Source organism: Ovis aries, chromosome 3, assembly GCF_016772045.2.
Source record: "Ovis aries strain OAR_USU_Benz2616 breed Rambouillet chromosome 3, ARS-UI_Ramb_v3.0, whole genome shotgun sequence".
NCBI classification, from domain to species: Eukaryota; Metazoa; Chordata; class Mammalia; order Artiodactyla; family Bovidae; genus Ovis; species Ovis aries.
This window is the reverse complement of record NC_056056.1, coordinates 177,122,351-177,138,820: the sequence shown is the minus strand read 5'-3', so window position 1 is coordinate 177,138,820 and position 16,470 is coordinate 177,122,351. Positions and strand designations below refer to the sequence as shown.

The 16,470-nt window shown below is 45.8% G+C and overlaps 1 protein-coding gene and 1 long non-coding RNA gene across 5 annotated transcripts in view; one reads left to right on the top strand and one right to left on the bottom strand.

Moving 5' to 3' along the window:
• Positions 1 to 16,470, top strand: part of SYN3 (synapsin III) — a 486,177-nt gene that overhangs the window by 64,896 nt on the left and 404,811 nt on the right. The gene's annotated exons all lie outside the window — the stretch shown is intronic.
• LOC121819148 (uncharacterized) lies at positions 9,514 to 16,274 on the bottom strand. Its single transcript, XR_006059382.2, has 5 exons — positions 14,595 to 16,274; positions 14,109 to 14,222; positions 13,947 to 14,022; positions 12,305 to 12,431; positions 9,514 to 10,081 (listed from the first exon to the last, which is right to left on the bottom strand). It is a non-coding gene; the product is annotated as an uncharacterized LOC121819148 (long non-coding RNA).

The following is a 16,470-nucleotide window of genomic DNA, read 5'->3' as shown; positions in this document are numbered from 1 at the left end:
ATTTGCCTTCTTCAAGTTCTTTGCCTTTCCTCTCCTTGCTCAGGTTCTTTGAGCACGTCACTCCACCATTGCTTCCTATCTCACCCTACTCGTTTGATCTGCTGGATAAATTAACAAGCTCTTATGAGATGTTCTTCCAGCAAAAGACTCCTCCTTTCCCGACTGACCCTGATGGCTCTGACTCATCATTTGATGTTTCTGGCTTATTGCTGCATTGTTCCCCTGTTAACAATTCTGTTTGTTCTTTTTTCTCCCCCAAGGGTTACTGTTTGTCTTTAAGTGTAGCTGTATATTTTTAGATTACATTAATAGTGTTAATAGCTCAGACTCTGGAACCAGACCTCCTGGGTTGGAATCTCAGCCTAAGTGACCTTAAGCAAGTAATTTGACTTCTGTGTGTCTCATTTTTCTCATATGTAACATGGAAATAACAATAACAACAAGGATATATATCTATAGAGTTGTTATGAGAATGAAATAAATTATCACATGTGAAAAACGCAGAGCATATCCTGGCATCCAGAAGGTGCTGCGTAAGTGTTAGTAGTTGTTTTTACAGCCGCCTTCACATCATTGATCACATGTCACTTGAGTAGTTTCTAGGTGTCAGTATGTGGGATTATTCAGAAATGGAAAGAATATAATCCATTCTGTAGAGAACTTAGCTGTGTAGTTGAGGAATCAGACGTATATGCATGTCATGTTTATATCTGTGTTTTTATTATTTATACACATACACACACACACATATATGGGCTTCCCAGGTGATGCTAGGGGTAAAAGAACCCTCCTGCCAACGCAGGAGATCTAAGAGACGCAGGCACAGGTTCAGTCCCTGGGTCAGGAGATCCTCTGGAGGAGAGTATGGCAACCCACTCACAGAATTCTTACCTGGAGAATCCCATGGACAGAGGAGCCTGATGGGCTACAGTCCATTGGGTTTTCACAGAGTTGGACATGAATTAAGTGACTTACCATGCATGCACATGTGCATATATATATATATATATATATATATATATATATCTCCAATATTATTTCCCATTGATACACGGCATTCAATTGACACCTGGTATAAACTTCTAGGTTTTCCTTGATAGCAGGCAGCACAGGTCCTGGTCAAAGTGTTCAGCGAATGTTGGGAGTATCGGTGAGTGAATGGATGACATGATATAGTCATAGAAGGGTGGAGTCAAAAAGGGACTTTGAGATCATCTAATCCAGAGGTTCACAGAGGGCAAGGGACTATTCCTAGCGTGTGCATCAGATTATGGTTGGAGTTCAAAATAGGGAGACCCTGGGCTTCCATCTCCCATGTCATTGATTTTCCTACTACATTTTCTCCAGCGTTATCTTTTGTCTTACCCTTTGAAGAAACTCTCGGTCACTTCTGATGGATGTGAGAGTTGACTATGAAGAAAGCTGAGTGCCAAAGAATTGATGCTTTTGGACTGTGGTGTTGGAGAAGACTCTTGAAGAGTTCCTTGGATTGCAAGGAGATCAATCAGTCAATCCTAAAGGAAATCAGTCCTGAATGTTCATTGGAAGGACTGATGTTGAAGCTGAAACTCCAATACTTTGGCCACCTGATATAAAGAACTGACTCACTGGAAAAGCCTCTGATGCTGGGAAGGATTGAAGGCTGGAGGAGAAGGGGACAACAGAAGATGAGATGGATAGATGGCATCACTGACTCAAAGGACATGAGTTTGAGCAAGCTCCGGGTGTTGGTGATGGACAGGGAAGCCTGGAGTGCTGCAGTCCATGGTGTTGCAAAGAGTTGGACATGACTGAGCAGCTGAACTGAACTGATGGTTTTAATAGGGAAAAAAATTATTCTAATTTTCTAACTCTGAAGTTTATATTTTCCACATTTACCTGTAAGAGGCTTTCTTCTTCAAGAGTGGGGGGTGGGGGTGAGCAACAGCTGATAACAGCTGATGGTCAGTGAAGGAGCTACAGTAGGGGGAGTGTTGATACCATGGTTGGAGAACCCTGCTGATTCTAAGTGCAACCAGGACTGCTTTGCCAGTTGGATGATTCTTCCTGGTGTGACTATACCTTAACCAGTGATGAGAAGAAAGGAGCCATGGGCATGAAAGCAGGTCCATCTTCTGCACTGGGAATTGCTGCTCATAACTCCTTAGCCTGTGCCTGCCAAGTTCTGTAGTTTACCCTTCCTAACTGCCACCCACTCCATCAACATCTGTCCTGTCCCCTCTTAATATCATATTGAAAGTAAAAGTGTTAGTCACTCAGTCGTGTCTGCCTCTTTGTGACCATGTGGACTGTAGCCCTCCAGACTCCACTGTCCATTAAATTTTCCAGGCCAGAATACTGGAGTGGGTTCCTATGCTCTCTTCCAGGGGATCTTTCCAACCCAGGGGATAGAACCTGTGTCTCCTGCACCTCAGGCAGATTCTTTACCATCTGAGCCACCAGGGAAGCCCAATATTGTATTAATAGATAGATGAGACTCCAATGGAGATCAAGTAGAGGTTCTGAAAAAGTATAAAATACAAAGTGAAGTCACTCAGTTGAGGCCGACTCTGCGATCCCATGGACTGTAGCCTGCCAGGCTCCTCTGTCCATGGAATTTTCCAGGCAAGAGTACTGGAGTGGGTTGCCATTTCCTTCTCCAGGGGATCTTTCCAACCCAGGGGTCGAACCCAGGTCTCCTGCATTGCAGGCAGATGCTTTACCGTCTGAGAAGGAGAAAGTAATAAGCCCTTTAATTTCTTAAGGAATGTGTAATAAGAAAGTAAATAAAACGCCGTATCTTAACCTGCCCCTTCGTTCAAGAAACACTGAGCACATGCTTTGTATGTGGCCTTAATGACAGAGCTCTCCACTCTCAAAGGGTTCTCCTTCTGGTGGAAAATAAACAGTGAGGGCGGTGGCTATTGTACACTGGGATGTTTGCTGACACAGAGATCATACAAAGCATGGTGGAGCACAGAAGAGGGAGGGATCGTCAACCTTGTCCGGGAACACTCTTAGGAGAGACTTCACAGAGGCTTGGGGGCAAGAATTAGCCAAGTGTCAGGACAGGAAGGGTACAGTTGTGCACATAGGGTAGTGAGGTAGTCAGGTACTCAAGCTTTCCCACTGAAGAGTATGTTTGAAATTTCAGTTTGTTACATGTCAGGGAAATGACCAGAGTCGAGGTTGCACTCAAAAGGGTGGTGGGAGATGAAGCTGAGAAAGAAAACAATCTCTATTCATGGTGGGCTTTGTATGGCGATGTGTGCGGTTAGAAATTGAATTGTGTCCCAGGGGAGTGAGACATATTTCTTGGACTTTTTATACCATGGAGTAGTACAATTATGTTTTCATTTTAGGATGCACATGCTGATAGTGGTTTTAGAAGATAGGCTGGCTGGCATGAGACTGGAGGCAGGGACATTCCGCTCTCGATTGGGTGAAAAAAAACATCTTATCCTGGAATATTATGCTTGGGGAGGAGGTTCATGGAAAGAACTTCATAAAATGCGTGTGTGTCCCTGACTTGGTGTTCTTTAGCCCATTGAGCTTCATTCTCATACCTGTAACTTGTATTTGAGAATAGAAGGGATAACCTGTTTTCCTTAAAACGGAGAGGATGGAACCAAACCCGCAGGATGTCTTTGAGCTGGCATCGCATTAAAGCGACCACCGTCAACCTCGTCTTATTCACCAACTTAGTCCTGGCCACTTGCTCTGACCCATTTCACACCCGCATTCCGGCTTATTCCCAACCTGCTGAATCTCTGGCCTCGTGATTTCAACTGCTTATGCTCTCCCTCCCCACACCACTTCTCCAGCTTTGACCTTCAGCTTTTGCTCAGCCACTCTTTACGTTTGCTGCCAGCTCTTCTGTCATCTCTACTGTTTGGGGTCTGGCTCACTCCCTGATGAGAGGAGCCCTGCTGGGTTCACCCCAGCCCTGCCAGCAGCCCCTGCCCGGATGTACTTGCACACAGGATTTCAGTCTTTGCATTTCAGTAGGAATCAAGGGTTATTAATTAACCCAGGGTGGAACCTATTATGAAACATCCCAGAAAGCTGGAACAAACCAAAGGGACTTCTGAACTCACAGCAGGGAAAAATGCCTTTTAATTGACTTGGATGACTTCACTGCAGAAATCTGTCTAGCTGTTATGCTAAACTGGAAACTAATCTATTAGATTATCTAAGGAATCTCCCAGCCCACCCTGACCAGAATCTCCTGAGGTGGGGAGTGTGGCCGACACATAAACAGGACACATGCTTTGAAATGGCTTCTTTTGGATCATATCCAGTGTGGCTGTCTTTTCTAGACCCTGGGAAACAGAGGAGAAGCTGGTATCTGAGAATGAGCTTATATGTCCTACAGTATGTATATTTAACATCACATAGGGAGCTTTCATAAGGCACTGCTTCCTTTAGAGTAGAATTCAACCTAAGCTGAACCTAAGGGAAGTCTTGGGTCACTTCTCTCAGGGAGTTTAGAGGGTAACATGAGATAATTTCCACAGATGGTGTTGTCATGTACATGACAGCTGTGTAGTCTGGACTCAGAAGGGATTAGTGAAAATAACCAGTGTCTAATCACACGCTCACTAAGTGCCGGGCACATGCTGAGTACATCATACAGATTAGTTTCTTTATCTTCATCACTACTCTATGAAGAGCAGATGCTACAAGTTCCCCCATTCTGCAGATGAGGAAACTAGGGCTAAGAGAGGTTGGGTGGCTCACTGAAGGCTGCACAGCTTACACATGGCAGAGCTGGAATTCACAGTTTGACTCCAGACGCTGTTTTACTTGGGAAGGTGTATCTGGAGAAGTAAAAATCTGAAAAAAACTTGGTGAATTTCTTCTTCTGTGTAAGGACTGGCTTGTCCATGAGACTTGTTCTGTGGGCTGCAAACTTGCCTACAGGGTCCTCTGCAAGTGAGCCCTGCCTGCCTTTCCTCAAGGTTTAGCTCAGGCATTATTTCTATTCTGCTTCGCCTGAGCTGCTTCTGTCCAAGGAAGGTAAGGTGCCTCTTGACTGTGCTGTCACATACCTCATGCATATTTCTATCATTCCATTTACCAGATTACTCTGAAATTAGTTGTTCATCTGCCTGTCACTCCCTCCAGTCTCTGGGCTTATAGAGAACATGGACAATATCTTTATTCAACCTACAAATATTTACTGAGTGCCTACCATGTGTTGAGTGCTAAGACTGAAAAGGTGATTAAAAATAGATGTAGTGTCTACCTGATAGAGCTTAAAGTCTAATGGGAGAGACAGATGTTAATCACATAATTGATCTCTAGCTCGCTCTCACACACACCCTGACATTTGCACACACTCGCATACATACATGCGTACATCACAATTGCAAACTGATTAGGAGCCATGAAGAAAAGACAGTGTTACAGCAGCATGACACCACTGGCTACTTAGTCAGGTGTTTAGTAGATGTTTCCAATAACCAGATACCTAATCTGTGCTCAATAAATATTTGTCTAATAATCTGAAGTAGGGAAAAATGCAAAAGCTACAGAGAAAATACCGGATCTACTATAAGAACTTCCCAGGAAACAGATTGACCCAAATATTCTTTGGCATGGTGAATGATACAGCTACAGCACTAATCTGACACCAGTGACACAGGTGAACATTAGGTGAACACGACAGGCCAGCCACTGTCTGAGTTTGTCTGTATATGCTTAACCCTCACCGTGGCCTCACCCAGGAAGTGTTGATGAAACGGAGACTTGAGAGGTTGTGTCTTACGCAAGGCCACCCAGCAGTGGGTCAGTGAAAGAGCTGAGATGTGAATACTCCAGAAGCCGTGGTGCCCACACCACTGACCCTGCATCTTACTGCCTGTTTTAATCTCTTCTCTAGAGCCAAGGCTGGTCACCAGGTATTCCTGGCCCAAGGTCATAGTGCTGGTCACAGTAGAGCCAAGCTTGTCTCCTTCTTGCCAAGTCGGGCTGTGGGAGTTCTCAAGGGAGAAACCTGGCTATGATAAGAGGGCAGTGCCAGACAGGAAGTAAAACTGAGTCCCCTTGAGGGGCATGAAGTTGCATCTAGGGGGTTCTGTGTGCATGTTAAAACCAAGAAGAAAAATTATTATTGAAGGTCAGTTATGTGCCCTTCATGGCTCTAACGCTTCTCTTACAGTGTTATATTTAGTCCTGTTATTGTTCAGATGACAAAACCAAGCCTGGGAGGGGTGAAGTAGGTATTTGTGGGATTAGCGACAGAATTGTGATTGGAACTTGCGCCTGCCTGCTTTCTTTGGCTCACCTGTTGCCCCGCTGGACCTTGAAAAAAGGCTTGCTTCCTCCTGCCTACAGCACTTTTTCAGATTGATTTTCTCAGAGACTTGTTTACCTGTGTTTCTGGAACTTTCTTTCCTCCCTGAGGTTCCCTTCATGAGCTTCTGGGTGGGTTCTCAGACTGTTTGAGGTGGAACTGAACCAAGTGACCTTTTCACCCACCCCACCTCAGGGCCTACATTCTGTCCAGACAGAGAGGAGACAGTCAGCCCTCCCCTCTGGCTGCCAGGAAAAGCAGGGGAAACGAAGGGGCTGAACCTCCTGTGGCTGGGCCAGCCAAGTGCCAGGAGCCCCAAATTTGCATTCATTGGATAGAACCAGGTTTTGATCATGTGTCTCACTTTGCTTACTCTCATACAACTGTTTTGGTCTCTCTCACTCCCTTTGCTCTCTGTGGCCCAGACTCCTTAATGTCTGTGGGAGGGAGGCCAAAGTCTCTCGGCAGCACCAAGGCCCCCGTAACCAGGCACCACCATGGCTTTCTCACTGCCTCTCTTCCTCATTCTGCTCACTGGTGCCTCTGAGGGTCTTTGGAGAGCTAATACTTAATTCAGATGGTCTCTTATTTATAGTGACTTTACCTTAGGTTCTGCATCTTGATTCCCCAAATGTTGTTTCTATAAATATCTATCTATCCATTCTTCCATCTATCTATATACCTGTTTGTCCAGTTACCCATCTGTCTAAAACCTAACTCTTTCCTCACTGCTTTTTTGGGGGAGGGGTTTAAAAATCAGTTTAGAACTAGGTTCCTTTCCCCCAAAATACTTTCATGAACTTTAGTATTACATAATACCAATAATAGTGATAATAATAATAAAGTCCTAAATATTAAGCACTTGCTACACACACACACACACCCCTGATGCTGAGAGTAGGACCATAAAGAAAGCTGAGCACGAAAGAACTGATGCTTTTGAACTGTGGTGTTGGAGAAGACTCTTAAGTCCCTTGGACTGCAAGGAGATCAAACCAGTCCATCCTAAAGGAAATCAATCGGGAATATTCATTGGAAGGAGTGATGCTGAAGCTGAAGCTCAGTGCTTAGGCCGCCTGATGAGAAGAGCTGACTCTGGAAAAGACCCTGATGCTGGGAAAGATTGAAGGCAGGAGAAGGACAGGACAGAGGACGAGATGGTTGGATGACATCACTGACTCAATGGACATGAGTTTGAGCAAGCTCTGGAAGATGGTGGAGGATGGGGAAGCCTGGTATGCTGCAGTTCATGGGGTCTCAAAGAGTCAGACATGACTGAGCAGCTGAACAACAACAACCTCGTTTTATCCTCACAGCGGCCTTTGGAATTGCTCGTTACTGTTACACAAGAAGCTGAAGTTCAGAGAGGTCCAGCAATGCAGGTTATAGGAATTGAACTCCTGGCTCCCAAGCAGTCCATACTCTATAAAAACAGATTCTCCTGACTTTCATGGCCAATTCACCCCTCATTTCTTGGATACACATCTGCTACCCCCCACCCCCTTCTGTGTGGCTTCTGGTTTCTTCTAATCCTTACTTTAACTGTTCTTCACTTATATTTATTGGGAAATGACATTAAGAATCTGAAAGTAAACAGGCTCATTTCACTAATTCTTACTACTGTTCTGTAGTATTTGTGTGGAGGAAACTTTTTGTTGCCTCAGAAGATGAAACATCTCAAGAGAGTTTGGTATGATGGACAGAGCTGTGTCTTGGATCAGAAGACCAAGGATCAAATCCTGGCACCACCTCTTACCCTATGGAACTTTGAGCATATGACTCAGTGTCCTTGGTTACAGTTTTTTTATTTGCAGAATGGAGATAGTAATAGCAATACTACTATGTTTATCACATCGTAAGATTTGGTTCATTTTAGTTGAATCCAGGAGGACCTTGGATCTGGGTTGACTAATTTGTAAAGGAGAAACTGGCAGATGCATGGAGTGTTTTCTACCTGCCAACTCTCCCCCAGCCACAACAGACACCACTGCTCGATGAAGGCAGGCTTTCCTGTTGAGTTAGGGCAGCTCCATCATTCTCCATGAAACAACCAGAGCTGGCAGCAAGATGAAACTCACTCGGTAACCCCAAAGGAACTTTCAGTTCTCCCATTCCGTGGGTTTGATATGAGCCTACTTAAAGAGGATGGTAAATTATGGATGAGGGGGTTGGATCGCGCCAGATGAGCTGTTGGTAAATATATGACAGGTATGAGACCAAGACCCACCACCACTGGAATTGCTGAATTCTATTCTGGCAGTCTCTGGAGTTGTGCCCCTAGAGCCCTGCTGCTCCACAGGGGTACCTGGGATTGCAAACGTCAAGCATTTTGGAAGAAGAGAGATGGGGAGAGAAAGGAGGAGGAGAAAGAAGAGGAAGAGGGAGAGGTGGAGTGGAGAAAAGAGGAGAAGGGAGAGAGCTTAACTCATTCCTTCTCTGTATCAGCAGTCCTCAACCAGGGGTGATTTTGCCCCTGGGGGCCATTTAGCAATACCGGGAAATGTTTCTGGTTGTCACAACAGGGGCCTGCTGCTGACCTCTATGAGAAGAGGACAGGGACGCTTCTAAACATCTTATAGTACACAAGACAGCCTTCCACATCAATGAATGAATTATCCAACTCAAAAAAGTCAATGTGCCAAGCTTGGGGAACCCTGTACTAGATACAGTAATTCCAAGATGATTCCTTTTGTGCAGGGAGCCCTGTGGGCCCCTAGAGACAGGAGGTGGTACTTCAGTTTATGATGATGTGGGCTTCCCAGATGGCTCTGAAGAAACTTCACCCTCCCTCTTCCTTTTACTCATCACTAAAGGCCTCAGGGCAGAGATGGGGTGGGGACCTTCTCCTTCATTCTTACAAAAATGCCATGGCAGAAGTTTCTATGGTTTTCCCAAGATCCCAGAGCGAGGAAGTTCCAGAATGGAATAGACACCTCATGCTCTTGGCTCTTTGTAACACAGCCCACCTCAGTCAGTGTGATCCCTGGTTGTGCACCCAGCAACCCGCAACAGAGGCCCAAAGCCAGGTGAAACCCCCAAGGGCTGGACCAAGCCTGGTGTTGTGTAGGGGCCTGGGATTTGTTATAGTTGAGTGTGGTAAGACATGCAGACATGGAAATGACTGTCATGAAGGAAGAAGTGTCTCGCACTCACAGTCCCCTAAAGAAGGAGGCACAGAATACCATGATGTGAGGATCCCATGGGGAAGCAGCATGGCCAGTCTAGAGGCAGAGGGAGCAAGGGGAAAATGTGGGCAAGAGCCTTTATTATTGTGTTTCCACTGAAAGGAAAAGGCAAGGCATGGTGAGCACATTCTGGATTGACTAATCGGAATGGTTTCAGCAGGCTCTGGGGTGTAGGGGCTATCCCTGGTTGTCTGGCACCTGGCCCTGGGTTGTTGGGGGTCAAGGGGAGATAGTGGCCCAGAGTGAGAGCCTACTTGTTGTTGATGTTCAGTCACTAAGTCGTGTCTGACTCTTCCACCCTGTGAACTGCAGCACACCAGGCTTCCCTGTCCTTCACCATCTCCTGGAGTTTGCTCAAACTCATGTCCATTGGGTCAGTGATGTTGTCCAACCATCTCATCCTCTGCTGCCCACTTCTCCTCTTGCCCTCAATTTTCCCTAGCATCACAGCCTTTTCCAGTGAGTCATCTCTTTGCATCAGAGCCCAGTAGAGAAGGTCGTTGCGGTATGGGCTCTGGATGGTTGTCTCATGTTTGACAGGTGCTCTCTATGGCAAGTCTTTACTTTCTCCAGGTTCTGGCTAACTCTGTGAGAGGCGGTCCCTCCAGGTTCAGTGAGCCTGAAAGACATAAAAGCATCAGAATACAGAAAATAAGACCTGGTTAGCACACCTCTCTAACCCCAGAGCCTCGCCACACTGCTGCTTTTTAACAGTCTTTTGAAATGGAACTCTTTTGTTTCTAACTAAGTCTTATATAAAACCCAGTATTTAAGCAAATTACAAAGTAAAAATTACTCTTCTGTTTGATGCAGAGCTTGGATGACTCTGAACCTTTGAACCTCTAGAAAGTATCCCACTCCATAGACATCCTCTTTAGAAGTGATTCTCACTCCCTCCATCCTGCTGCTCTCCTAGCCTTGGGTTCTGCCATGGGTTGGAAGAAGCCTAGGGGAGTATTTGAGAGCAGGGATCCTGTAGCCAGATCACTTCTTTTTGTATTCTTGATCTATCACCTCCCAAGCTGTGTGACCTTGGGTAATTATATTTAATCTCATGCCTTAGTGCTGCCAACTATACAGTAGGCATAATGATAATATCCAGGAGATGGTGAAGGACAGGGAAGCCAGGAATGCTGCAGTCCATGGGGTTGCAAAGAGTAACACACAACTTAGTGACTGAACAACAACAATGATAAAAGACCTACCTAATGGGCTACTGTCAGAATTAATACACGCAAAGCTGTTATAACAGCGCCTGGCACATAGTAAGTGCTTAACCATTATACATTGTAATCCTAATATAAATATAATTAGTGATATTAGTTTACAAATATGCTGTATTATAATGTTGCTGCCAGAACTACCAAGGTTACACATACACTTTTCAGTCCTCTTGCTACTAGCTTAGTAGCTCCTTTTGTCTCTTCCTCTCCAAAGACTAACACCACTGCTTCTCCTGTTTTCTTCTATTGCTGCTACTTCTACCATTGTTCCCCCTGGGATAACCATTCCCCCCTCTGCTGCTGGGCATTGCTGCCATCAAGTGAAAACACTGTCAACTAGATCCTGAGAGTCAAGGAAGGTGTGAAGGAGCAGAAAATGATAGGAGCCACGGATGGGCCACCATGAACATGTTCACCCTGGTGCTCTTGTACCCTCTTTGAACTTCTCTTGCTCCGAGTTTAGGGGAGGTTAGTAATAAGGACCCAGGCCTGTGGGGCCATTATTGATGAAGTTGTACAGTGGTTCTACATTTGTGTTGTGTTTTTCCTGAGCCTGCAGGGTCAGAAATGGTCCATTACAGCTCTTGGTGGCCCTGGATGTGTAGATACCCTCATGACTCAGGAATGACATTGGTTCAGCAGCTCATGGGGGCTGCCTGCCCCCAGAATATGGACAGAGAAGCCGCCTCGCCTTTGCTTCCCTGCATGGGAGTGCGTAGACTGCAGGGGGCTACTCTCCCCTGACTCTGACCCTGGCAATCCCCATTTGGGGATTAGATTCACACTGACTCTGGGCTCTATCTGGGTCACACTGTCTTGGAACTGCTATGGCCCCTTGGGAAGAAAAGGAACATCTGAGAAAGGAGAACTCGGCCTTTAAAAATGTAAGTCTCTATTGAGGAAAAGGAATTGGGAAAACAGCCCTTTTGCAAGGAGGAAAATGGTTTTGGGTTCCCCTTTCCCAAGCCCAGCCTTAATTTGGAGATATTTCACAGTGGCCTTTTGAAGGGGTGACCAGTTCATACCAAGCTGCCTTAAATGCTTGGAGCAAAAGCCTGTGGGGACTTGCAAATCAACTCCGGGAAGAGAAATTAGCTGTGTCTTGTCTCAGAACTCCCGAAACCGGCTCCAAAGTAAACACATAAGCTGTGCCGGCAGGGAAAGCATGGCCCCTTTTTCTTCTTCATTTTGGAAACTCCATGTGTGCATTATTTTAAATAGGCGGCAGCACACGAGGCCCTTTTAACGAGATTGAAAACAGATGGGGCCTTAGGCTGTTCAGTAGCTCTCAGAAACTGACATGGGAAGTGCTAAGCCATCTTGTGTCCAGGCGACGTTCATATTCTTCTTGAAGCACAAGTCTGGCCAGGCCTCTCATTCCCAGGGAGCAGGAGTCTGCTTCCTGCATCAGGTGTGTCAGCAGGGGAAGGAAATATCTCCTTTCACTGCATTTGCCCGTGTTTGCATTTACTTAACCCTCTGGCAGCCTGAAAGAAGAGAGGCTTGTGCTAGCCTTGAGACCCCATGCTTCTGGAGCTGGAAGCATTGGGTTTTAACTTACTATACATGGGATTGTTACTCCCCAAAACCCACGGCTCTCCAGAGGCTCCCAATCTCACTGTAAGTGATGGCCAGAATCCTTCGCGTGGCTATACACCCTTCATGGTTAGACGTCCCTGGCCTTCTTCCTGCTCTTGTCTTTCTTGCTTACTCTGATCCAGTCACACTGGCCTTCTCACACTGTTCCTTAAAATCAAACAGCAGGAAACAAGTGTTGATGAGGATGTGGAAAGATTGGAACCCTTGTACATTGCTGGTCACAATGTAAAATGGTATAGCTGCTATAGAATACAGCATGGTGGTTCCTCCAGAAGTCAGACAGAATCACCACATGACCCAGCAATTCCACTCCTGGGTATATAGCCAAAAGAACTGAAATCAGGGACTCAAGCATGTTTGTTAACCCATGTTCATAGCAGCACTATTCACAGTAGCCAAAAGGTAGGTATAAAACGCAAGTGTTCATTGACAAATGGGTAAACAAATGTGGTATATCCATACAATGGAATATGATTCAACCTTTAAAAGGAAGGAAATTCCGACATATGCTATAACATGGACAAACTTTAAGTCAAATAAGCCAGACATAAGAGGACAAATATTGTATGATCCCACTTGTATCAAGTATCTAGAATAGTCAAATTCATAGACACAGAAAGTACAGTAGAGGTTACCAGCCGTTATAGAGAATGAGTTACTGTTTCTTGGACATGAGGGTTTTGTTGGGGATGGTGAAAAAGTTCTGTGGTTGGCTGGTGGTGATGGTTGCACAACAATGTGAATATATTTCATGCCACTGATTTATACACTTAAAAAATAGTTAAAATGGTAAATTTTACATTGCTGTTATTTTACCACAAAGAAACAAACTTTGAAAAACTCAGGCAAGCACACCCTGCCTTGAGCTTTTGCTTTTCTGTTCTTTTTGCCTGGAACCCTCTTTCCCAAGGTATCCACATGGCTTGTTCAGATTCTTTGCAGCAGTGTCACCTTCTCAGAGGCGCTTGCCCTCTCTGAAATGGCACTCTCCACGCACACTTCTCAGTCACTCTGTGTCATGTCGCTTGCTTCGTCTTTCTTCGCAGCATTTAGCACCCAGAGTGCTGACACTGTGGTCCTTCTGAAGTCCAGCACTAAGCTCAGGCTGTAGGGGGCAGTAGGGACTCCATGTCTGGGGTTTAAAACCGGCCATGTTTTCTGAGGCCCAAGCAGAGGGAGCAGCAGGCCCTCATCTTGGCGCAGGGCTTTACCCTGGTCCCTGGATGTGTGGACTGGATCAATGGATGGAAGGTAAGAGGAAAGACCTCTGGGAAGCAGCTCGAGGGAGAGAAGGTGAGGCCCAAGCTGTGGGTAGCAGCAGGTAGAAAAGTAGGGTTGAATGCCTTTTTCATTTCTACAGCACTGAAATGGTGTTGGACGTGTAAAATGAAAACCAAATAAAGGAAAGCACGTTAAGGTAGGATAGAACATTTTAATTTCTCAGAGCTTTGATGGATGAGATGTTCTTGTCATCACAAGTTTCCATTTGGGAAAAAAGTCTACAGAAATAAATTACATCAGCCCTACTTAAGCTCCTTCAGTATCTCTGCTCACCATACTCGACAGGGTCATGCCTGCTTCATCTCTAGGCTCATCATCCCACCCCAGGCAGCTCTTCCCAGAGCTCCAGCCTCACCACCTCACCGTCAGCGTCATACCCACCTGTGATACAACTGCCAAACACGGACTCTGCTTCTGTGCCTCGATCTCCAAGCCCCTGAACCCGTCCATCAACCGTCTGGAAAAATATGGGGAGACGTTCACATGTGCTTTGTTTAATCCTATAAACACACATTTCTGAGAATTCAGCAGAATGGTACTTACACCTGTGGAACCTAGCGCAACAGTGAAGAGAAGTAGATGTCAAGGGGACACGATTCATCGTTCTTTAATACGTAGCTAAGCTGTGGTCTTAAAATCTCTGAACATTTGCCCGATCTGTCACAAGCAGCAAAAGTTTGTTGCAGGTGGCAAAATTCACCGCTCTGGCGGTCCCACCATTCTGGGACCATTCCCACCCCTTAAAGCTTCTTTCTCCCCCTCCCCTCCTCTTCACCCTCTTCCTTGCCCCATCCTCCCCCCACCTCCTCAGTCCTCCTCCCCACCCTTCCTCTCCCCCTCCTCCCCATCTCCTACCCTCCTCTTCCTCCCTCTTGCTTCCCCCATCCTCCCCCCACCTCCTCAGTCCTTCTCCCCACCCTTCCTCTCCCCCTCCTCCCCCATCTCCTACCCTCCTCTTCCTCCCCCTCCTCCCTCTCTCCTTCAGCGAACACTTCCTATCCTTTGGACATTATCAGAAGCTCTCCCTACCCTTCAGGTTTTCCCTGGCAGAGGGAAAATGACAGTGGATGTTTTACTTTGATTCTCAGATGCTGTTGTCTCAGTCTCTATTCTTGGCACAGTAGTTGCTCAAAAAAAGAAATAGTTTTTAAGTTAGTGAATTAATGGATGACTCAAGTTCAGGTAGCTTTGTGATCTTGGCCAAGTCATTTTCTCTCTGTTTCTCATCCACTAATGAGAATGCTAATACCTACTCCCGTATCAAGAAGTCATTGTAATGATCAAATTAAAGAACATAAATGTGATATCTAACATCGATTATTCATTTTTCACTTAGGCACCTTGCTAAGGACTCTTAAGTGAATATTAATTCCATTTAATGGAATCCATTAATTCAATGGAATTAATCCATCTAATGCTTACACCTGCCCTAGGAAGGTACCATTCTTAATCTCATTTACAGATGAGGGACTGAGGCTTAGAAAGGCTAACTTGTCTAAAGGTGCACAACAAATAAGGGGTAAAACTCTGATTCAGACTCATGGGGTTCAATTCTAAAAACCTTCACATGCCAACACTTTGTAAACTGCAAGTCACTGCTACTGATTTTTTAAAAAAATAATATGGTGAACTCCAACTAACTGGATATTTTATAACTTGAACATTTAAGAATGTAGCTTTTGTCATTTACTTGTCTCTATTTTATGTGTATTTGACATGTTTTTACCTCTCTCTTACCTGCTTTCTACACACACATGCACACACACAGAGGAATATTAAGATTTTTTGATGAGCAGAGGTGCCTTTGCATTTGCCTGCATAGCTGGGTGTTTCACACGGGAGTTGGGCAGTACTGCCAGGCAGCTCTCACTGACCCAGTGGCCCAGGTTTTTCCTGAGATGCCCGGTACTGCTTCTGCACAGTATTTCCTCCTCTGGAAAGGTCCACTGAATGAGTCTGCAGACATTCAAAGCCTCTTTTGTCTGCAAGGTGAGTCTGTACTGGTGGAAAAGAGCTCAGCCCCGAGATGCCAGCCAAGGAAGTCACTGAGACCACCAGGCCTCAGAGCTGAAAACACGGCCTATGTGGGAAACCGACAGGAAGCAGTTCTTGCTGAGAGCAGGCTTTGGGCTGCCTGCCAAGTACTTGCTATCAGCAGGGCAGTTGGAAGGAGCAGAGTGGTGAAAGAGGGACCTGTGGGCTTCCCCAGCAGACGCTGCACACTGACGTGGGAAAGACACAGGAAGGTGTAAGAATTAGAGCTCTGCGAGTTAAGACTCGAGTCACCCGAAATAAGCCATGTGGTACAGTGTGAAGGGTGTCAGCCTGGATTTGGACCCCAGGATGTAACTTTAGACAAAGTCACCCTGCTTCCCTGGGCCTCACCTTTGGCATCTGCAAAATGGGCATCTGTTCATTCAGTGATATTCACAGAGCACCTGTGTTGTTTCCCCAGACACTGGTTTAGGTGCTGGGCTAGAGCTCTGAGCGAAACAGACAAAATCCCTGCCCCGTGGAGCTTCCGTTACAGTGAAAGAAATGGACGATTACGTATTCACTTGGGATGGATGTAAATATTTACGTCAGAGGGCGGTGAGTGCTGTGGGGGAAGATTAAGCAAGGAAATAGCTTGGAGCACAGCAGGTGCTTTGTAGGAAGGTGCCACTAGGGGCGCCAGGGAGCAGAGGTGTGCTGCCGGCTCTCGGAAACAAGGTTTAGAGGCTGAGGGATTGGAGGTTGGAGTCTGCTTCCTGTGCTTGGTAATGGGAAAGAGGCCAGCATGGCATGGCGATGACAGAGTGAGTTGAAACAGGGGCAGACGGGGGCTGGTGGAAGAAGGTGTCAAAGAACCTAAATCCTGTAGGAGTTCACAGCCTGCGTAAAACTTGGGTTTTCTGTGTTTAAT